The 22933-nt window shown below is 50.3% G+C and overlaps 1 protein-coding gene across 13 annotated transcripts in view; it reads left to right on the forward strand.

Annotated features, from left to right (window-relative positions):
• Positions 1-22933, forward strand: part of LOC114577681 (uncharacterized) — a 163376-nt gene that overhangs the window by 60397 nt on the left and 80046 nt on the right. The window lies entirely within an intron of this gene.

A 22933-nucleotide genomic window follows, 5' to 3' on the forward strand; every position in this document is an offset into this window, starting at 1 on the left:
GTCGCGCGTCCATTCGACCATCCCCACGATGGGATTCCACGCTTCGATTATACGTGTGTGTATAAATATATATGTATGCATGTGTGTATGTATACTGGTCGTCATGGACGGTTAGTTCCATGGGAAGAGATTTTCGGGATCGCGAGAATATTTTAAAAGGGGAGGAGGAGGGGGGAAGGTTGCACGAAGGCAATTATGGTAATGGACTTGCCGCTATGCGATGGCGCTGCTCTCGAAATCGGGTAGCGATGCAGCGGAGCCTGATTAATTCGACGATGGTGGTTCGAACGAGCGGAGGAAGGCTGGATCGGCCCAGCTGACGGTGAAAGGTAACAGAATTCCCCCCCTCTCGTCAAGTGGATTTTCAAGTGGCTCTGTCCATCCATGAACGAACGATCGCGAGCCGCGATAAGGTCGGCGTCGTCTCTAGCTCGGTATCTATCGGAGTAACGAACGATTTTTATCTCGCCGCTGTTGCTGTCGTAGCTACAATCGTACCATCGACTGCGCTCTACGTAACATTGACGAAGTACAAAGGACGGCGTACGAAGAAAAAAGAAAGGAAATCAGACTAAGTGGATAGAGAGAGAGAGAGAGAGCAGAAGAGAGGATACGGAATGCGAGACACGGAGGGAAAAATTAATTTCTGGGAATGGTCGCGCGAGATCCTCGGATTCGTCGAGGACGACGAAGTTTTCGAGTTCGATCGCCTACAAAAGTATTTCGATCTTCGTTCTATGCGAATTGAATCGAGAGAGACGACGGGATCGCGAGAGGAGTCGCTCCTTAATGAAAATGGCGCTACCTTTCCCCACCCGTGTCCTCGTGGGATTGGGTATTGTTTAGGAAGGTCTTGTAGTTTTTCAATAACTAAGATTGGATAGGGACACGGGCGGGGATACGTCGAGATATCGATACCCCGAGACCCTGACTTCGTTCCTTCGTTTCGCTCGATATTATAACGAGAATATATATCTTCGTCGAATGCGTGTCCATTGACGGGGTTAAGGGATAGACGTCGTCACTTTCCATTTCTCCTTTTCCGTTCGAAACGCGCCACTTTCTCCCCCTCCTTTATTTCCCCCGATCGAAAAGTTATCGCACGAGGAGAGAAGCGCGAAAAAAAACGGCGGAAATATATCGCGAGAACGCGATATGACGTGTGAAGAGTCGAGATCGAAGCGGATGAGGGGTAAAAAAAAAAAAAAGAAAAAAGAAGAGAGAGAGAAAAAAGGAAAGTACGGGAGAAGGGCGCGTTTCAAACGAAAATGTATCATCGAGTATCGCGACGATGCTCGCCAGGCGTTACCTGGTAAAAAAAAAGAAAAAAGAAAAAAGAAAAAGGAAAAGAAAGAAAAGGAAAAAAAAAAGTCGCGGCGCGTGAGTGGGGCCCGCGTGGAAAAGTTTCGAGGGGTAACTCGATTTCAGAGATTGTTCTATCGGCAGTGAGTGCCAAGCGGCAGAGTGAATTGTAAAGTAATTGCATAAGATTAGTAGCGGCAGGCGCGGAAGCCACTCTGTCGGTTACTTCCAGTTCAATGAGTCTGAACGACTTTACTTTGATTCACCCTTCTCCCTCTTTCTCTTCCGTCGGTGGCCCTCCCCTCCCCCGCTCCCCACGTTTTTCTTTCTCCTCGCTCGTCTGTTGCCCCTGTCTTCGCCCTCTCTGCCCTTTTCTCTCCACCCCATCCCCCTCCCCCACCTCTCTCCACCACTTTATGTTCCATCTGCATTTCATCGGGCTAATTTGTTGAGATACCGCTTGCCAATATTTCAGTCTTTTTTACCCCATTGGGCCGAATAAAGGGAGGGACGCTTTCGCTCGAGCCCGCGATCTCGAAACGGATAATTGCTTCCCGTTCTCCCGAGCCCGGAGCGACCGAGCATCCTCTGACTAACCATGCGCGACGCGCGTCGAGATTCGGATTCACCGGTGGAAACTTTAGCGGCGCGCCCCCGTTAATTAACGGGAAATATGTAGATTTATTAACGGGGGCGATAATGGTTTCGGTACATATAATCGGTGGGGAGGGGAGGGGATATTCGGGGATCGAAACTGGAATCGAACCTTATTGCACCGTGATCGTCGCGGCCCTGATTTACGATCGCGGTTTAATCAAATGTTGTTGGGCCGGACGCAGGTGGAATCGCATCCGAAGCGCAGAGGCGCCCCTTGTGCCCTCCGCGGGTTTCGATCGATCCGTGACGACCAATCTGTCGGCGCTATCCGCGAGCAAAGCGAGCCACGCAATTTCCTCGATATGAAGGGGAAAGGAGGAGAGGTTGGAGGAAGAGGGAGGGAAGTCTCCTCTCTCGTTCGAATTAGGCTACGATCCATTAAGAGATTCTTCTCTCCGCGTCCATTTTCGAAGGGGAGGATCGCGAAGGCGACGATTGAACCGGAGGAGGGACTGTGGAGAGAGGGGGGAGGGGGAGAAAAAGAGCCGTGAAGGAGTGGAAGGAAATTCGCGCGATTGAAATCCAGCCCTCGTCCCGATTTCCAGGGACGTGTACGAGTGGAAATTCGCCGACTGCGAAATGGATTTGCGACAAGGTGACGCTGGAACGGACCAGGAATTCTGATAAGGAGACTTCTTTTCCCTCCGTCCCTCTCTCTCTCTTCCTCTCTCGGTCGCACCTCGGTCGAGCGATTCCAACGAGAGAGGAAGACAGAGGGAGGGGGAAGGACGACGGAGGTGGGTGGCGGACGGAGGGAAAGAAGGCGAGGCTGGAAAAGCAGAGGCTTGGGAAGAAGGAAAGAGACTCGCGCGGACAATGTCCGAGTAATGGTCGCCCCAGGCTACTTTTATATCCTGGGGAGACCCGTTGAAAGCTAATGTCCGTGATAACAGCCCCTCCTCCCCCTCCGCCGTGACCAACTGTACCATCCTTTCGTGCCAACCTAGAGCTTCCTTCGTGTCGTACTCGTCGTCGAGTTAAAAAAGGCGGCCAGAATTTAAAGGACACTCGGTCCAAGGATTGCACTTCCCCGAGCAAGAATTTTTACGTCCTCGCTGGACGAGATCGCGTCTAGTCGTATCTCTTTCTCTCTCCCTCTTTCTCGCGCGCGAGGGTTCGAGGGAGGTTGGGAAGGAATGTGAAAAGAGGACGGAGTCGGGATGAAAATCGTACCGGGGTTGGAAAGGTTTACGAGCTGTCGTTCGGGGTGGGCGAATTTTCGAAACACACCCTCGAGAGAGGGAGACAACGAGGAGCGATATATTTGTCGTGTCAACAATTTAGCGGAAAGTGGGGTGGCGCGGCACTCGACTTAATGCGACGAGGCTCGAACAGCGAAACGACTAGAACGAGCAGGACACGACGACGACGACTACGAGGACGATGCCTTTCGAGGACGCGCGGCGGATCCCTGTCTCTTGGTGGTTGTATTTGGAGATTTCTGGGGGGTCGTACGTGGGGTCGACTCTCCGTTCGGGTGGGGGACGGCTAATGAAATATCCGTGCCAGTTTAACCGAGTTACAAGCCCTGTGAGCCACCCCAAAACCGGCGACGACCCTCTACGAGAGCGATGCTTCTCTCTCTCCACGTAGTGGAGGAGCGAGCACGGGGAAACATATTGTCCGCGAATAAACCTTTTCCCCCCTCCGATCGTTCTACCCCCTTCCCTCTTCCTTCTCTCTCTTCGTACCCCTTTTATCATTTTCTATCGTAAATAAATAAAAACGAAATGACCGGTGGTGGTGGTGGTCGGTGATCGAGAATCGCGATGGAGACGCGTAGCGCGTGAAAATCGCCGCGCTTTCTTTCTTCCGTCACGGTAGAAAGAACGTGTTACCACCAGTGTGTGTGTGTGTGTGTGTGTGGTCAGGGTGATGTTTCCGTGTCCGGGCGGGGGAAGGGAAAGGAAAAATCGCGCGTATTGGGTATCTGTCTTTTTGGCGAGATAGCCAAGTATAAAAGGTATCCTCTTACCCGACACCTGTCTCTCCGCTTCCTTACTCCTAGTTTGCTACCTTCAACGTCGCGGCTTCGCGTCGACACGCACCGCGTGCTCTCTTTTCCACGGTGGATGTCGATTTCCGTCCGTTTGTCCGTTTCACGCTCGATCAAGGAACAAGAAACAAGGGACGAGGGACAAGGAGTTGGTTACAGTTGGGTGGAAGCGTATTCGGTGGAAGTTTGCCAAGGGGGGCGGGGGAGGAATTAAAACATCGGTCGAAAACATCGAGTCGAGGCACTCTACTCGACGATACGCGAACCCTCGATTACGGATTCGTACCTGCGTTTCGTGGTGGTTGAACGAAAGCGAGCGCCCGTTGCGCGTTCTCCCACGGTCACCCTTACCCTGCGCCCAGCGAGCTTAGGATCAACGCGCACTGTCTGCGTGTTGCGTAAACGCGTAATACGGTACATTAGCTCGATCCATCATGCGAGAAGGATCGACTTAGCGTATGTACATATCGGGAGCTCAACTGTACACGGGAGCTTGCTATACCCTGTGTTGAATTAGTGTCCGACAGACCATCGATACCTACTCTGTTGGATAGATAGATAGATAGATAGATAGATAGATATCGTGACGAAGTACTTTTTAATCCCCGATGCTCGGCTTTTTTCGACGGTCGAGCCAAATAAATCGAACGGTCGAGCCAATGTTATTTATACAACTCTCGAGTTATCGTTGATCCAACGAAGGTGAATAAATTGCACGGGGGTTAGGGGGGGTAGGGGGAGTAGCTTTGTTTAGAGGTATTCAGGTTGTTAGAGAGAGGAGAATCCGCGGGAATTCGGGCCGTTTATCATCGTCAGTAGCACTCGCGCCAAGCGCGTGCGAGTATTACATATTTACCTCGTACATGGCCGCTTATTAAAGCTGCCTAATACACCCCCGCGCGGCAAGTGGAGTGTATTAAATTTAAATAAAAATACCGGCAGCCGTGTTCACAAGCCGAGTCTATAAATCAGAGGGACAGCCAGCCGACCGACCGGAGCTCCGGAGAATAATACCCCATATTTATGTTCTTCTCCGTAAAAATCCCGTCCACCGTCTACCCCGTTCCGTTTCCCTCCCCGCCGCGCCTCGCCCATCCACGCTCCGGTATCGCTCCGCTTTTTTCCTCGGCATCCAAACTTGCCGTGGTGCTCCCGTTTAAAAACTCTCCACCTTCTCCACTGAGATACGCGTCACCTTATACGCGTTGATTAAAATTTTTCCTTCTTTTTTTTTTTTCTTTTTTTCGAAAAGATCGTTTTCGAATTTCGATCACACGATAGGGAAATATTCACGTGACAGTTTTCTTTTTCCTCTTCTTTTCCATCCTTTCCGCGCGGGACGAAGGATAAGGATAGAATTGAAGGCCGGGGAGGGATGCGGAGAGGGATAAGGGAAAGGACGTTTATAAAGCGATGACGTTAAATATTCGGAGCGCAGCCAGGTTAATTTACACAGGCAGGATGCACCTACGCCGATATGGACGTGCCTTAATCTATGCGCGGAACGGTCAGTAGGGTGTGGCAGCAGGTTGGATTATGTGACCGGGAGCAGTAATGAGGACAGCGACAGGATAAATCACTCGTTCCTCGCGGCAAGGATAATCATAATCCCGCGCGATCCTGTTCCCGGGAGTCTTGCATGGATGTTCACCTTTCACGCCGCGGGGACACTAAATTCATTTACTCCTCCCCGTCTCCCTTTCTTCCTTCCTTCCTTCCTTCCGTCTCGCGAGGAATCCCACCAGTTCTTTGCGTCTGCCCTCTCTTTCATCTTCAATTCTGCTTTTCTCTTTCCCGGCTTTCGTTTGCCTCGAGACCGACTCTGCTCGTTCTCCTCCCTCGTCTTGGGAAAATGTCCGAAAGAGACTTTGGAGGAATCTTTTTTAATTAATGAACCGACGGATGTTGCTCGTTTCGAGTATTGGTGGCTGATTCAACGACGTAATAATTTAGTCGTGGTTAGATATATCTTCCTCGCACTCCACTCCTTCTCGATCAACTTTGTCCCTCTCTCTTCCACCCCTCTCTCTGTCTCTCTGTCTCTCTATCTCTCCATCACCGAGGTAACCAGCGCCTCGAAAGCAATGAAATTTTATCGCTTGATGCGTGCCTCGTCCCGTAAGTGCCGTAACAAATATCTATAAATATCGGGATTATGTAAAGGTGCTCCCTGCGCTTCCCCGAGATTCCTGCTCGACGCGTGTTGGCGAGGCACATCCTGACAGGATACGTGCGTGGGCATCGCGCTTCTGGCCTCCTCTCTCCCTATACGCGTATACACACCTCCGTTGCTAACCCGACTAATCCCGTTAACACGTGCCGCCATTGTGTCACACAAGGAGCCACGACTCCTTGGATTGAAATATTTTGATCCCGCGAGACGCCAGCTCGTGGAAGCGGCCATTATCGGGAGACAGGGTGAATGCGAGCGTGATTGCCGGACAGACCTCTAAGTGGTCTTCGTTTTTTCCCCTTCCAATCTCTGTCGATCGAAAACAATTACAAAAAAAATCCCTGCGGACGGGCCCTTTATCGATTTCGACTCGAGGTGTACACAAATAGAGGGGTGGGGGGAAGGCAAAAAAGGTTAAAAAGGGAGAGAGAGAGAGAGAGAGCGAAAGAGAAATTGACGATCCGATAACAAGGGTTTTCGAGAAGGAAGAGAGACAGGATGGCAAAGTTAAGCGGTAGGTAACGTCTTTCCGCGTCATTTCCAGCTCTCCTTACGAGGCCGTTAACAGCATATTTTTGCCGGCCGTAACTCGACTTTATTGGACAATTAACGTTTCTACCGCGTTCTCCCCCATGCCGAGTCCCTTTATGTTACCGTGTAGACGGCCTCACTCGCCTTCGCCTCTCCTTATTTCCAATCTCTGCTTTCTCCGTCTCTATTCGTCCCACCCTTCCCGTTTCTGTCTCTCCGCGCCCGTGTCTGAGATAAGACTTTTTTAAATCTGGCGACACGGCAGCACGATGCCGGGGGAAGAGAGAGAGAGAGAGAGAGAGAGAGGTGGGATGGCTGTGGAATGAGATATTTCGGAATAATGAGCGTGGATGGGCGTGCCACCGGATAAACTGTATTTATGAGGCTTGCCTACCTCGCGGCTTTCTTCGTATTAAAATCCTTCCCCGATCTACGCAATAGGAGGCGAAGAAGCGGACGGTCAGATCGTCTACCGGGTGTGCATTTCGACGCGATGGATTTCAATTTTCAATCGCGAAAACTCTTCTCGGGCAAAATTTCCCCCTCTTCCTTCCGAATCGATCCGAACGATCACCAAGCCTCGTGAGTCGAAGTGAAGAGGACGTTCCGGCTGAATTACGCAATCGGCCCCACGATTTAATTACGAATCATCTCTATTTGCTCCACAGTTTAAATTGCTCGTAAAATGCTTGGCCGCATTATTGCACGCGCGCAGTAATTACCTCTTAACCGGTTAACCCCTCGGTTAAATCGTCCTCTGCCATCATCTTTGATATATATGCGACTTATATATATGAGACTATATTCGACACCATCGTTTCTTTCCACCATCACTTTTTTCGAAACTTTTTCGCTCCTCGATACTCGAAGCGAGGGAAGTTTGTTGCGGTTATCCGAAACGAACGATGCACGAACCCATCAACGAGGAGTGTATCGTGGCGATGGGGAAAAAAAAAGGATCGTTTCGCGATTTATTACGAAGCGGCGAAAAAATGAACTAGTTGAAGCTAGACAGAAAGACGGGAAACGATCCCCGGTTAAGCGACCTGGGGCACCGGTGTCGGTTGACACGGCTTTGGTCGAGTACAACGCGCGACCGGGTCGATTGTCGCTAACAATCACAGTTTGTTATTTGGTCCAATTAAAACATCCTCTGTCTCTCTCTTCTTTCTTCCCACAGCCTTTGCCTCTGTTGCGTTGCTTTTTTGTCCAACGTGACGCACACGGCCGGGCTAGAAAGGTTCATTGACATTGTGCGGGAGCGTGTATAAATTTTGCGTGCTCTTTGTTCCTTTCTTTCTTCCCTCTTTCTTCCCCCTTGCAATCATCTCTCTCTCTCTCTCTCTCTCTGTTCCTTTTTCTCTCTCTCCTCGTTTCTCTTCTCTGTACGCGTATTTCTGTTTACGTTCACTTTATAAACGACTGTTTTTGTCGTTAATCCTTTGTCGATTAAGATTCTTACGGCTTAGCTTACGTTCTCGCTTACGTTTGCTTTTCTTTTTTTTTTTATGGATGACGGATCGTTAGAAAATTGCGATTTTTTTTTCTTTTTCTTTCAATCGTTCCTCCACCGACTCGAGATACAATTGATCGATAAAATTTCTTCGCTTCTCTTGAAAAATCTCGATAGAGAGAGAGAGAGAGAGAGATAAATATATATTCCCCATTCCTGTCCCCTCTCTTGTTACTTATACACAGCGACGACGTTTGGATTTCCACGTGTTTTTCTTTCATCCGCGTTATTTCAACTGGAGGAATTTAATGCATTTCCCTTGTATGGCCATTCCACGGGTGTTCCCGTATCAGGACGCCATTTTGGGTTCTCTGTCACTGAGAAGTACACCCTTTCGTCGGCCTTAAGAAGCCCTCGAGTTCCGTCGGGCCACTCGAAACTATTTTCGTATCGCGATGAAAAGAAATCGATAAAGCTGGCGAAGGGCAACTCGAGTGAATAGACAAGAAGGGTGCTTCTATGGGCGAACATGATTTTTTTTCTTTTTCTTTTTCCTTCTTTTTTCTTTTTTTTTTTCCTCCAGAAAACTTCCGCCGAGTAGTCACGCTCCCATTCGTCATCTCCCTCGAGAAACATCCTCCATCGATTATTCCTCGATTCTTGCCGAATACGTCTTCCATACGTCTCGCTCGCTCGCTCTTCGAGATATCGATTTCTTTTCGTCTCGAAGAAACGGAAAAACGAAATCGCTTTTCCAAGAAAAGGAGCCAAGGAAAGAATCCGAAAGAACACGCGAAAAACCTTGTCCCCTTGAACTTTTCAGATTAGATGTGAAGTGAATGATGAAATCCACCCCAAATTTGATTTGGACGAATTTCGAAAGCGAAAGACGATGCGTCCCGATCGATTTAACGAGGCGAAAACCGTGCGAATCCGAGCAGGCGGTGTTTAAACCCGTGCCCTCCTCCCTTTGATTTTGTACACAACGAGCCACCCTTTTTTCTTTTTTTTTTTTCGAGCCGCGACACGTGTCGTGTCGCGTTTTAAAAGTGATGTCCTCGATGACGTAGAAGATGGCAGCGAGGACTTTTAGCAGGCCAAACATTGCGTGCTTCGTGTTACCACAAGTTTTCGAGTTACAAATGCCTCGGTATGCGGGCTCGAGTACATATTGCTTTTTATCCAAACATTTCGTATTTGCACGAGGGATGGGAGGGGGTTTATTCGTGGAAGGGATGAGGGTAATCTCTTTCTCTCTCTCTCTCTCTCTTCGTCGCATAAAGATTTTTTAAAATTTAGAAACGAAAACAAACTTTTTATATCTATTCGTTAGAATTTACAATTGACAAAGAGTAGTAAGAGTGCTAGAGTACTTCTTATAGTCTTATTATTTTTATTGCATTCCTCGATATATCTCTATTTCGTTTAAAAAATAGAATGTGAATATTTTGATAAAACAAAAAAAAAATGAATTCGAAAGCGATTCACCTATCTTCCACCTCTATAATTTATCCATCCAACGATCCGCTGCTATCGGTTCTTGGCCGGTCAGCAACGCGTTTTCGATCGTTCCTCTTTTTTCTAATTCCACGCCTCTCGCTCGATCTCTATTATTTCTCGCGTTGTTGGAAGTTGGCAGGATGGGATTCCTCCTTTTTCCCTCTTTTTTCCCGTTCCTTTTTTTTCTTTTTCCTTTTTTTTCTTTTTTTTTTTTTTTCGTCACCTCGACTCGTCGTCGGGAAGAATCGGGAGCCGGGGTTACGGGAGCTGTGGGGTCGATCGAGGCGATCGAGAGCGGGGGTAGCGGTTGAGGCGACGATTTACCGCGAAATCGGAGCACGTGTTCCTGGCACCAGAAGCCAGCACTGACAACCTCCAATAACTCAAGCAAGCCTTCAGCCCGCCTCGACGCCCCCTTCGACAAGCCAACCCCCTCCCCCTCCCCCTCTAAATTGCAAGGTCCAGAGCGGCGCATTGACAGATGTACACACGCCCCCCTCGTGTCGACCGTCGTATTAAATATGTGGTCGACGTCGCGGTTGTGCTCTCTCTTTGCTCGACGGGGAAAATTAAGGGAGGAAGGAAATCGAGAGGGAATAATTCCCCTCCGCTCGGAAAAAAAGAAAAGAAAAATTCAGCGCCGAAGCTATCGTTCGATTTATGTTGAGACACTGCTCGTTCGGACACGTCGTTATTCATCCGATACCTCGGACGCATACCTCGGAATCGTTTCGAGGTTAATCTCGTTTTTGGAATCGAAGTCTCCGGAAGAGAATTGAAATTAAAATTCGGACGAAAAGAAAGAGAAGAAAAAAAAAAATGGAAGAAATATATAGGGAAGGTGGTGGGTGGGTCCTTTGAAAAGATGTCGAACCTCGTCGTAATTGGGCGATTTAACCTCAGACGCGAGGGGATTCGATGAGCGGCAGGTGAGTAGTCATAAGGGAAAGCCTGCCGCCTTTAATTGCATCGCGAAGCAGTCGGGGTGCAATCAATTATCCGACGACTAATCTGCCTAATCCTAGCCGCAGAGGGCAGCCAGCGAGGCGCGGCGTAATCGCTCGTCGATCGCAATTACCGGGTTGCGGTTAATAAGGAGATCACCGAGGGCTGGTTTGCAGGCCCGAGGGGGCGGCGCTCCAACCCCCGGGTACGGGGGTGGTTGCGAGGGATATATAGAGCGTAGACAAGCGAGCGTGGAAGGCAGGGAGCGAGCCGGGGTTGGACCAGGCCAGACTCGGCCCGGCGAGCACATTCACTCGGCCTCGTAATCGGCTTACCGATTGCCAATCATCAGTCAAAGAGCTGGCGACGAGAAGCAGCCCGAACTTCCCTTGGATCTTCGCTCTTTCTCCCCTCCTTCTTTCCTTCCTTCCTTCCTTCTTTCTTTCTCCACTACCCTGTCTCCTCGTTCTCCCTGATTCCACGCTTTTCTTCCTTTTTTCTCTTCTTTCGTTCCTTCATCCCACGCGAGCGTCGAGCGTCGCAGTTTTCCAGAGAGAAAGCTCCCTGGCTCTTCGAGGCTTCTCTCTCTGGCTGGATTCGATCGATCAATTTTTAGAAAATTGTTTCCATCTTGATCTCAAGGATGCGACCGATTATCGAGGCGATTCCTCCCCCCGATTCTTTCGCACGGGAAGATTTTTCACTCCGCGGCAATTAGAAGGAACGACGATGTGCCGTGCACCGCCTTCCCCGAGAGAGGAGAGCGAGGATCCGTGGCAGAGTGTGACAGAGCGCCATGTGCAATCATCGACGTATGCCAGAGTGGTTCTAATTAATTAATACCGGGGTTGGCGGGGGAGGCTAGGCGTAGGGCAGGACGCTCCGGCAGCCACTAATTAGTGGCACCGCGGCCGTAATTAGTGTTTACACGTCATTATCGACGATCGGAATTTGTCGGAATCAATTATAAAATATGTCGGCCACTCGTTGCCTCTCGAGCTCCGGCCTCTGTGTGTAGATAGACACCGAGAGAGAGAGAGAGAGAGGGGAGGTAGAGGGAGGGGGAGGCAGCTCCCTCCGCTTCCCAGGCAGGCCCTGTGTGTAAAAGACCGTCGACCGTGTTCGTGCCCGCAAACCTGGCTGCCGTAACACTCTCGACACCTTTCCACCCACTCTGCCGACATCCCCGCGCGCCGCACAATCCCCTTCCCCCTTCCCTCCCAACCTCTCTTCTTTTCTCTCTCTCTCTCTCTCTTTTTTTTTTTTTTGCCATTGCGCCCGAAAGCTGGCTCAGCTTGACCCGCATCGTCGAATCGACAATTTCCTGGGCCGGGCGAAATAAAATTCCTGAGCCGTGGCCGCCCGCCGAGCTTGTTAATTATCGTGGACCAATTATAGGATCGGTTCGCGTCGAACGAGCTGAGCTAAAGCCGTCAAAGACCTTTTTCGTGTACGCTCGATCTGAGCCCGGGGTGAATATATATTTCTAATACTCTCTCTCTCTCTCTTTCTTTATACACATATATATATATAGCCTCACGTTTTCGTACGTTTGGAACGATTAATCGGAACGAGTTTAACCAAGAATTTATTTACCAGCGTTGCTCTCTTTCCTTTCTCCCCCCTGGGAGAAGAGGATAATAAAGAGATTTATCCCGCTCGCTTGAATCCTTAACGTCGGCGGATTTCGAAACATCCATGGAGGAGGTAAACACAGGGGGAGGGTGAAAGAAGGTGGAAGAAGCGGTGGACAATGGATAATTTAAACGAGGCCGAGGAAAATGCACGACTGAGGGAAAGTTTACCGAACAATTATTGTCCCCCGATTAAATTCGTTTCGTTGGTACGTTCGTGGGGGGGGAGAAAGGGGTTGGTTGGCTCGGTTGGTTCGATGCAGGAAGAAACCAGGGCTCGAATCGCTATTTTTCCCTTTTCCTAGTCCCCGTTGTCCGTTTGTTTTCCCGTTCCTTTTCCGAGAAATCAGCGATTTCCCCGGGCTTACCACTGTTTACTCGATTTTTTTCGCCCTCCCTCCTTCCCTCCCTCCCCACCCACCCACCGTCGCCCGTTTGTCTCTGGAAGAACCTAACCGATGAAATCCATTCCCCTTCACCGGCCGTGTGCACCGGCAGTGTCAGAGACCGTGAGGGGGTGGAGTGCAGGGTAAACACTTGTAGATTTGGCGCACGTTGCCAACGAATGGCCAAATAATTGGTGGAGTTTCGCGAATCGAGTCGGTAGCTCCGGCTTTTCTCTCTGTTGCTCTTCTTTCCATCGTTCGTGTGTGAGTGTGCGTGTGTGTGTGTACGTGTGGTGTGTCTACTACTCCCGCCTCTGGCTCCACTGTAACACCGTTGCACGTCGTACGACTGAATGTTGGCATGATTGGCGCCTCGTGCGACAGCCTGGACGCGGCCGGAATTCCTGATTATTCCTGGCTCCCGCTACCAACAGCCCCCGGGGCTGATTATTATTTTAGAACGTACGACCAGGGTTTTATGCTCCGTTACAATCCGTCATCTCGGCGTTATCGATACTGGCTGGTCGCCGCTCCGTCGACGCGTGAATCGAAATTGTTCCGTCCACCCCTTTCGCGTGTTTCCCTTTTCTTTCCCACTTTCTTTTTTTTCTTTTTTTAACGAGGACAATTTTTCCCCAGACGGGCTACTCTTGTTCCTTGTTTCTAATATTATAAGTCGATAAAATTATTACGAAAGAATCGTCCAAGCTGGAATCGTAACCCACTCTTTATCCAATCATTGAGAGCAATTGTCCAACGTAGTTGATACTGCCGCGTATCGGCAATTTACTCTCTTTTTCAAGCAACGCTTCACTTTACAAAAATTAGACCTGTCGAACAAATATACATTTCGCATTTTACTTAGAATAGAGAGAGAGAGGGAGAGATGGATAGGAAGAACAGTATACTTCTCTAGATATTTTTCTTCGCGCGTAAAGAAATTTTGAGAGGGAGGTTTGGAGTAGATAGATTCACGGACGACCCCTATTCGATTCCCCGTTACGAAGTCGGGTCACTTCTCGCGATAGCGTCGCGAGGCCTATCAATAACCGGTCGGGATACTTTAAACTAAGTCTAAAACATCGTCCTCGAGGGGACACTCTCCCGATCGGGCCTCTAAAAGCGCCCGATAAAATCCATCCGAGTCATTCTATCGAGCTTTACGACCAGACGAACATCCTTTTAAATCGCACCACTGGAAGAAGGGGAGGCGATCCTTTCTCAAAAATGAAGAGAGAGAACGAGAGAGGAGACAGGGTCTCGCCTCTATTGCCCCCTCTTCCCCCTCCCCGAATAATAAATCGAAAATAAAGTTGAGCGCAAAGCTGCAAAATGTAGGTAGAAGTTGACGGATCTCGTCGGACGAGGACAGTTTCCAGGAGGTCTCCATGGTCGACGAGTCTCCAGTCGGTTCCGTTCTCACAATCGCGGTAACGAAGAGAGAACGTCGGTGGTGCCCCTTGACCCCACGCCACGCGTCACAAGACAGTTGTTGTCGCAGCAACTTTGGACAGGTCGACGGGAGCTTTTTTTTGTTCGCAGAAAACGCGCGATTGTTCGTGTAAACGAGTCGTGCGGCGGCGATGTGTCGCGGTCGTCCAGGAACCGGAGAGCGGAGGGTTGCGCGCGTATATATATATACGTATATAGGATACGTTCGAGGGTTGATTCTCCGAACGTGTGACGTTAGGAACCAAGGACCCCTCGCCCCCCTTTTGTCTACGCTCGGTGGAATCGAATTTTACGCCCCTCCGCTCGTTGCATTGTCTTAATCGCTTTAGTAATCTCGTTGGCGCGCAGATGGAAATTTTATTTCTGTTTTCGGGATCTCCTCTGTTTGCCCTGTAAACCGATACTACTTCCCAGGCACAATGGAATTTGGACGATCGTCCACCCTTTCTTTTTCTTCTTTTTTTTTTTTTTTTGCGACCGCCCTTGGACCACCGTTTGTTTACGTGGAACAGTTGGAATTGTAATTTCATTTGTGCGATCGTCAATTGGCGTCGAAACGATTGTAAAATTTTATCGCGGCTCGAGTATTATTATCGCCCCGCGGCGTTCGTACGTTGTGAGGGAGGGAGGGGAGAATCGTAGTTCGGGATGGAATGGAACGTAGGTGTGCGCGCGAGCTAGGAAATGTCAGAACACTGTCGAGATAGTTGACGCGTCGTACCCTCCCTTCTGGGCCCATTATTTAACCAGCATCCTACCGCGGGAGGGGTACGCTCTCTCCTCGGGGGTGTTTCGGTGGCTGATAGATGCCACACACTGAGAACGATTGTGTCACAACGATTCTCGTAAATATATGCGCGGTGTGTGATTGACGCCTGCGACGAACAGCGTCGTCCCCCCCTTTCGGTTCGTGGGATTGGTTCAGGGTTCTCGAACAGCCGCGGTTCTCATGGCGTGGATAGCGCCACGGATCGCAGCGATAAGGATCGTAGGGTGGGATTCTTCTCGATGAAAGTACACCAGATCCGTACAGGAGATTCGATACGTGGAAAAAATTTGGAAATTTCCTCTTCTCCCTTTGGACGGAGGGAGGCAAGTTTTTGTTTTTGTCGCCGAACTCGTTCGAACGATTCGATAATAACGTTTAGTTTTGGGGCGAGGCAAATTAGTTTATTATATATACGAGGCAGAGGGTAGTTTAAAAATTGGAAGGCACTTTGCTATTACAAAGTCTATATGTGGCATTGTAGAATGCACGGCAGGGCGTGAATTGTGCGGCGAGGGGGTGTGTCCCCCTTCTTGCGACGTTAGGGTGAGGACCGTGAGCCACGTGGTGATGTGAAGTAGGTTTTTACGGGGTCGGGGATCGAGAAGGATGGTAAATAGTTTTCACGATGGTCGAGGGAGAGAGATGGGAAGTGCGTGCGCGTTAACTGGTGCTAAGTGAATCTGTGGCCATGCTTTGGGGACGCGTTTCACGGGGAGGGTCGAGAGAACACCGCTAGGAACACCATTGAATTTCATACATACAGGGACCTTTTCTCTCTCTCTCTCTCTCTCTCTCTCCCTCTCGTTAACGATCGTACAAACCGATTATCGCGTGTATTTTGCAATAGGCACCGTTTTTTTCGCCGCTCCTTCGGAGGAAAAAATATTATTAACGACTTATTTTTTTCGGTGGAGGTTTAAAAAAGAATCGTTCGCATAGACGGATGGGGACATGAAACTGGAAAGTTTCCGCGCGGGTGGCCTTTATTAATAAAATGTCGTTAAAAAGCCGGGGTACCACAGGTTAAATAACGAAAATTGAAACTTTACATATTCAGGGCTGTTGGGGGGCGGGACGGGGCGGAGGGGGGAGGTAGGGGGCGCCCGGGGTGCGCCTCGTTTATCCGAACAACGCGAGACCATAAAATCGCGGCACAATGCGGACACGATAAAAAATAATTTATTGAAGAATAAAAGTTCCCGACTACGAACTTTCTCCTTTTTTTTACCGCAACGGGTTGTGCGGTACACGCGCTCGTATCCGCGCGCTGCCTTTTAATTAAAATAACGCGTTCAAAAGGGAATTTTACTTATACAGCCGGTGTCACGATTGTTATTAATTTAATTCTAGCCCGGTCTAATTGCGCCGCGCCGATAATTCTTCGCCCGCGTTATGTTAGGAAAAACTCGCGGAGAGCACGCTTGAGATCTTCGTCCTCGTCCTCGTCGTCGTCGTCGTCGTCGTCGTCGTCGTCGTCGTCGTGTCGCGGTTTATTTTCGCTGTGCATTTTTGCATGCGGGACAATAAACGACAAACCGACACGGTAGAGCGACGGAGGGAGATTTCACCCCCTCCCCCTCCCTTCCTTTCCACCCGTGGTGTACTTTCTGTGTTCTACGCGACCACGACGACGGTCCTTTGTCCCGCGACTGGTCGCCTTAATTATTTTTCACACGCTCGCCGTCTTGATTTAATTAACGCATTACCGCGTGCCCGCTGCGTCTTGGCTTAATTGGGAGAATAATTTTGCGTCGCAGGGTGCGTGTTTCGGTGCCTTGTGATCTTTCCAGCCACTAAGTAGTCGAACCAGCAATGCAGCCAGCCTTTCTCTCGTTGCTGGCCGAGGCGAGCCAGAGGAAAACCCAAGTTCTCCATAGGAGGGGAGAGCGTATTTCAGTACGAAAAACGTTTCGCAAGAAGTGCTAATGTTTCCTACGTTCCTCGCTCACTCGCTTTTTCCCTCTTCCTCGATTCGACGGGATGTCTATTGTTTCGAGAGAGGGATCGAGAGAGGGGGGACTTAGAGGGGGTCACCTCCCCTCCGTTCTCGAGCGCAAAAACCGACAGGATGAATCCGTTATCGGGAATCCGTACGCGGGTATCGAGTAAAACAAGCCTGTTAATTCGTGGCATCCCTTGGCTTGGAGCTTAATCCACCCTTGCCGATATCGATATCGCGATAAAATCTCGATACCGACTCGTACGAAACTCGTATATAATAAAATCGGATTACCCGCGCGAGAAGGGACGAGGCATATGCCGGGCCCAACGGGGAGGGAAGAGCAGAGCATATTGGAAGGGAGGGACGGAGATGGAGAGAAGAATTAGAGAGAAAGTAGGACGACGGCGACGGCACCCCTCGCGAGTGGCCGCACCACGTCACGCTACCCTAATAATAATAATACCCACTCGCCGCTGTGGGATAGTCGTTGGAATATCATCGTTGTCTGCGAGAGAGCTGCTGATTTTTCGGGGGCCAACCCCGACGATCGCCACCCTCGTCCAGGATCCCGCATCGCGCGACGCGCGTCGCTCCGGGAGCCTCGTTCCCCGAGTATTCATGACCCCGGATCCGTGACGAAATTTCATTCTCCCCCGCTATCCCATCGATTAGCCACAAATATCGAGGCAATAAAATTCCCGCGTAGAAGAAATCCTCGAGAGTAACATAGAGAGAGCATATTTCATTACATCTCGATTCGCAAAGGATTGTGAAAATCATCGGAACGCTCGACTGGACGATCCACCTCTTCTCTCCTTCGTTTCCATCTCCTGCGAAACGAAAAATACGAGAGACGAGATTGGACGATGGACCACTCGTTAGCGCGTTAGAAATCTCCGGCCGGGTAAAGGGGGCGAGTGGTGCAAAGGGATGCAATCAGAGGCTACTAATAATTTGCCCCCGAACCGTGGCACGGCAATAATAATAATAATCGTCGTCATCATCATCATCATCATCATCATTCCCTCCGCGGTCGTTGGCGTCCTTGCGCCACGCATCCCCTCTTGCAACCCTCCGCAGGGACTAATCGCCGCCACTGCTAATGATTTATAACCGACGCGCGCGTGTACGTGGAGGGAATCGGCGACTCGAGTGTGCACGGCGGCTCGAACCGGCGAATCCTGTTGCGGACCCCCGCGGCGTTTACACCGTGGGATTGGGGACCGGGTTTTCGACGACGACGACGACGACGACGACCGACCGACGAGTAACCGGGTAGTAGCTCTCTGGAACACGGTCGAGTTGGCCAGGACTCGTGCACGATACCGGCTTCCGGTTGCCTGGCGTAGAACCACTCCTCTCCCTGTGAGAATCATCCGGCGGCGGCGGCGGCGGCTCCTCGTCTCACGATTAACCTGAAACAATGGAGATTCTTTTCCGGTCGGATTGTCGCGTTTCAACCAACTAGCCCCTCTTTCTCTCTCTTCCATTTTCCGTCTCTTTTTCCTCCCGAGCCACGCTCATACTCGCCGTATTTCTCCCATTAACGCGTCTCCGTTGGAGGCTTTCCGTTTGCTCGTTCGAAGGGAAAGCCCGTCCTTCGTTCGGGGGGAAAGGAGGAAGAGGAGGAACGACTTGTAAATTTCTCCGGTTTCCATCACTCCGCTGGAGCTGAACGAGCCTGTTTTCTGATTATACCGCGGTCGAGTTAAGAATGGGAGAGGAGAAGTTAGTCGCTTGGATTTTAGAAAAATTCGGAGGAGTTGGATTTATACACGTATATATCCGTTTTATATATATATATATATATATGTACATGTATAGGTATATACACACATGGATCTCGACGGTTTTCTCACATTTCGACACACGGTTCACGCTAGACGAAGGTTTGGTCGGGGTCAACAGTCAGGGCCGTAACTGGCCGGGGTCAAGCTGAAAAGTGGATACGGTCCATTCCGAGCCAGACGCGGCACGGTCACGTCCAAGGGCCGTAAATCTCCCTAATTCGCTCGTTGAGAGTCCAGAGGCGTCACGGATGCCGTTCGCCCTGACGAATGGTCGCAGCTTTAATGAAGCTATATAGATCGCCATTGTTGCGAAAACTTATCCCTTTCCTAGTCGGGGAAAAATCGACGGGCACGCGGATATCGCGTCCCCAAGTTGCACGCGAATAACCGAACTTGGATAATGGATAATGAGGAGGGGGAGGGGGCGAATTGATAATTGATAATAAGAGGGACGATCTATTGTAGAACACGAGCGAATTGTCGAGTTGTTGGATTTTCAGGCTCTCTCGACTCGTCGCGGTTGCTTCGCCCCTAACGAGGGAAAGAAAAAAAAGAAAAAAGAAAAAGAAAGGAACGAGGGAAGAATTCCTCGCGACGTATTTCTTTCGCGTGACCCAAATGCCGAGACTTGGATGTCGAGAGGAGCGGGAGAAGGAGGGAGGGAGGATAAATAGCGGCGAGAGGTTGAGAGGAAGGGGCGGCGAATTATTCGGTGGTTTGCGTCTGAAAAAGTGGAAGAATTTAATCGAAGTAACATCGAGCCGATTCCGTTTGAACGATTCTTACCGGTGAACTCGCGAAGACGTCGCGGTCGGTGTAACTTTTAATTAAAAAATTTCTAAGAATTTGCCACGAAAGGAGCGCGCGCAGACGTCGTAACGAAGCTTAATTAAAGCCGGCCGTTTTACTTCCGTTATGTTCTCGAAAGCGCTCGAGCGAGCCCTTCCCCTCCCTCCCTCCCTCTCTCTTCTTCTATCCCACGACGACCAACTTCAAAATTACTTCGAAACCGCTTTAGAACACTCGACGGTACACTTTCCAGCCGACTGTGCCGGCTCCTCTCGCTCCACCCGCCTCGCTGCATCCATCTCTCCTCCTCTCCTCCTCTCCTCTCCTCTCCTCTCCGGGGATCGCCCTTTTTGGGGTGGCGGACAGGTAACTGCATAAAAATCACGACGCATTCAACGAGGGCGGATGGAAGCTTCTCATATTACGCCCGGCCACCATAACGGAATTGCTTTATTAGACAGTCTCTCCCTCTCTCTCTCTCCGTTTCTCCCCTTCTCCTCCTATACACGGACCTTCGCCGTTCCTTCGCCTCGCCGTTCCGTCCTCCACGCTTCTCCACGCTCCGTGCTCCCTTCTCTGCCGAGGTAATATCTGCCTCGTTCTCCGTCTCTACTCATCTGCCACGGTTTGCCCGTTCCCCGTCGTCGTCCGGCTGCTAACGAGACAGCTCGTGACCGAGGCGAGTAGCAGCCGGGAGTGCACAACGTCCAACCCTAAGCCTTACTTCAACGACCAAACGGGCTACCTAAACGCGGCTCCAACGGATCCACTAAATCAAGATGTACATTGGTCACGGTGTACATGGCGGTCGCCTCTGTTATCCATGCTTATGAAACATTGATTTCACGCGGCCAGCTCTGCGCTGCTCTCACGACGCAGTGTACGGGGTGTTCCGAAAGTACGAGGCGGAAGTAGGAACACGTCAAAGTTGGCGGTTTCATCGGTTTCATCGTCATAGAAGACTTGAGATTGACTCGAGTGAGGACGAAAAGGAATGGAAAAGAGCGCGAGAGGAGTGAGAGGAAGAGAGAGAGAGAGATCTTTGGCTGGTTTCCACGCAATAATTATTCGACGATAAAAGAGGATCTCTTTTATCGAAACACCCAGTACACGGTCGTAACTCAAAGGCGGTGCGCGATTGTCCTGCCCGCTCCTGTCCGAGAGGTCGGCCAAGATTTTCATACCGGCCAAACTCGTCGTCGCCTTGCTCTCGTCGGGGGATCGGGTACGAGATCGTACAAGAGGGGGGAGGGCCCCGTCTCTTCCCCCGTCTTCTTTCGACCGGTTCCCCTATGCAAACTCTGAAAAAACAATTGGCAGGACGACACGCCGCGAAACCGAGGTACAGGATTCGATTCACCCTTCGCGTGAAATCGGGGGACCGCAAAGGTTTTTTCGAGAGAGGAGGAACGGAAGGCCGCGTTATTGACCTGTGAAGAAGGAAAAAAGAGAGAGAGAGGAGAAGAGAAATAAACTTGTGCCGAATGAAATCAACGTATCCCGACAAATCGATCGATCGAGAAAGATCGCGTAACGGAGCTCATCGTCGTCGATGGCCCGATTTTCAATTAAGATTCCGCTAGATTCGCTTCCGACGACACATCCTTCCTTCCTTCCTTCCTTCCTTTCTTCCTTGGCTACGTGGCCACAAAGGAGGAAGGTGTCCTCCTCTCCCAGGCCACGAAATTTCCGGGATGCTCGATAACCTAACTAACCATTAGGCGGGGGTGGTACAAGCACAGGAGGACGTCCGTAGGACACGCACGGGTGTCGGACAAGGGCGGGCGGGTTATCGTGTGTGCCACGGATCATTACCCTGCGGGGCCAGCGGGGTAGGGGTGTACAGTGCGTCCTCGCCTGAACTAAGATTAATCGCTCCGGCCAGGCAATATCGGCCGGTATAACGTCGGCTGACGATAACTCGCGACACGTTCCCTGCGAGATAAGACGGCCCCGACACGATAGCCGCGTGGAATTTTCAAAACGTGGACACACCCTGCTCTCGCCGGAGGAAAGGATCGCCTGGGGTAATTAACCGTGGCCGGCCGGTTAAACGATGAAAGGCCGTCACTCGGTGTTGAAACGTGTACGGAGAAAATGTAGAAAAAAATGGGAAATTCGTTGGCAGTCGGGGACGGATTTGGGGGATGGTGGTGAGACGAATGGATAGGGAAAAGTTTTGCTCTTTTTCTTTCTTTTTTTTTTTTCGAAGGATCTCGATGGACGCGTCGAAACGGTTCGAGTCCAAGTGTTTGTCCTGTGAATAATTTGGAAACGAGCGATGCGTTCCCTCTTCTATTTCCCGCGTCACAGGGACGTGATTTTGCTCGCAGGAGGTGTATTGTTCGGTAGTCTGGTCGAGAATTTGTTGCGCCATGTACTCCAACAGCCCCTAATTTTCAAGCCGACGCATGCATCATTCCGTGGCTCGAGAAACTCGTTCTCTAAAAAACTGGGCTACGAGCCGAAATACCGGATACCAAAGTCGTTTCGACCAAAGAGATCGATGCGCCGAGTTTCGAAGAGGTTTATATACATATATATATATATATGCACTCCGTACGAACGTAAACTTTGAATTTTCGTCTTCTCTTTTTTCCCCTTCTCTCGTTTCGTCTCGCACTGGTCGACGACAGAAGAAAATCTTTCGCTCGGCGAAAATTTAATACAATCGTTTCTATTAAAATTGCTCGTTGCTTTATAATAATCAGTTTCCGCGATCTTACGGCGGGGGACGCGTTTTGTTGAAACGTTTCCCCCATTTGACGTCTGGCAACGCGGAGAGCAAAGAATCGCCGTCAGGAGCAGGCGATCGCGCGCTGTACTCTCCGCGCGGATAATTGTCACCAGCAGGAAATTCAACCGGCGATAGCAACTTACGCGGGCCGCGCGATCGGTCCCGGTTTCCGTTCCATTATTTCTCGGTAATGAAAGCGCGGAAATAGAGGGGGATGGGAGAAAGTTTCGACTCGCCGCGCTCCAACTATTGAAATAAATATTTTTGGTTCCAATCTTGGCCCACTGACCCAATTTTTCTCCCACGAATTCACGAGAAACCGTAACATCCCGCTGCGCCGCCGCTGTTGGTTTCTTCTCTTAATAATATTTACTTGCGGTCATTTTCGATCGAGACAACGCCGGAGAAGGCTGTTGCAGCGGTTAGTTATTAATCCGTGGCGAACCCCCCTCCATCTCCATCCCGGTCAAAGTTCCGGTTGTAACGACGCGACGGAAAGATTTGCCAGACATTGTCTATTCGGCATTCGAGATTTCCTTGATTCGAAACGTCTTTTCACCGGAGAAGAGGGAAGTAAAGTTTTGCATTTCCGCGAAATCCAGACGGCGTAATCGCGATTCCCAGAAGAGGAACTCGGGAGACTCGTTCGTAAATTCCGTATTTCTCGCGAAACCTGGTGCTTCGAGGTGAGATTCGTCGTAAAGAACACCTGGCCGGCTCCGTGCGAGGGTCCGCCTTTCCTGGTAGACGCGTGTCCACGCATCGTCACACCTGCTTACGTAAAGCCCCGTTCGCATATGCGTCGCGGAGCCACATCCTTCCAGAACCTGGCACTCTCTCGTCGGCACGTTTTCACGCGTCGGAGGAACTTCCTTTT

This window comes from Apis cerana, linkage group LG13 (assembly GCF_029169275.1).
Source record: "Apis cerana isolate GH-2021 linkage group LG13, AcerK_1.0, whole genome shotgun sequence".
NCBI classification, from domain to species: domain Eukaryota; kingdom Metazoa; phylum Arthropoda; class Insecta; order Hymenoptera; family Apidae; genus Apis; species Apis cerana.